Here is a 1,098-nt window from a genome sequence, read left to right as displayed (position 1 = left end):
GTTCAAACCTGTGTTATGCAAGGGTCAACTGTAATTACTTCCATAAAGGTCCCATCTCCATATCTATTGAAGTTTAGGACTTCAATGTATAAACTGGGGGAGAAGAGCGTTACATAAACATTCAGTCCAAACATTATATAAATACCCCAGCTTCCTAGTCCTTCGGTGTGATGTTCCTGAGTCATGTTCTACAGTCTCTCAGAGGGTCCCCACTGGGATTGAGCTAGGGTTGCCCTAAACTGTGTTTATTAATCCCACTTCATGGCTCTTATTCCTCTCCCCTCACTGAGCTTCCTGGGGTTTCCCCCCAAGTAAATGACCTGCACTCAAGTCCTTGTCTTAGGGTCTGCTTTTGGGAGAACTCAAATGGAGACAATATTTCAAATAACCAGGGATTTGAATCTAAACTTATGCCTGAAAATGTTGCTATGGTCTGAAAGTTTGTGTGTCCCCCTTCCCCAAATTCATACATTGAAATGTAATCACCAATGTGATGGTATCAGGAAGTGGGCCTGTGGGAGGTGATTAGGTCATGAGAGTAAACCCTTATAAAAGAGGCCCCAGAGAGCTAGCTCACCCCTTTCACCATGTGAGGACACAGCTAGAAGGTGCCATCTATGAACTAGAAAACAGACACTTACCAGACACTGAATCTGACAGAACCTTGATCTTGGACTTCGTAGCCTCCAGAGCTTTGAAAAATATATTCATATTGTTTATAAGCTATCCAGTTTAAAATGTTTGTTATGGCAGCTGTGGAGGCTAAAGTAACTCCATCTTGGTTGACTTTTCTTTTTGTAGAGATAAGATCTTGCTCTGTCACTTAGGCTGCAGTGTAGTGGCCCAATCATAGCTCACTGTAATCTGTTGGTCGGAGCATCCACAAGCCCAAACAAGTTCAAAGGAAGGAGAAATGGAATCTACCTCCGGATGGAAGAGCTGCAAGTTCTGGAAGAGCATGTGGGACTGGCAATATTGCTCTGGCCATTTTGGGAAAATACAAATTGCCCTAACATCTTACATAATAACATCCTAGGCCGGGCGCGGTGGCTCACGCCTATAATCCTAGCACTCTGGGAGGCTGAGGTGGGAGGATTG

Source organism: Propithecus coquereli, unplaced genomic scaffold (genome assembly GCF_000956105.1).
Source record: "Propithecus coquereli isolate 6110/MARCELLA unplaced genomic scaffold, Pcoq_1.0 Scaffold139, whole genome shotgun sequence".
In the NCBI taxonomy this organism is placed as follows: Eukaryota; Metazoa; Chordata; class Mammalia; order Primates; family Indriidae; genus Propithecus; species Propithecus coquereli.
Note: the sequence above shows the minus strand (reverse complement) of the source record.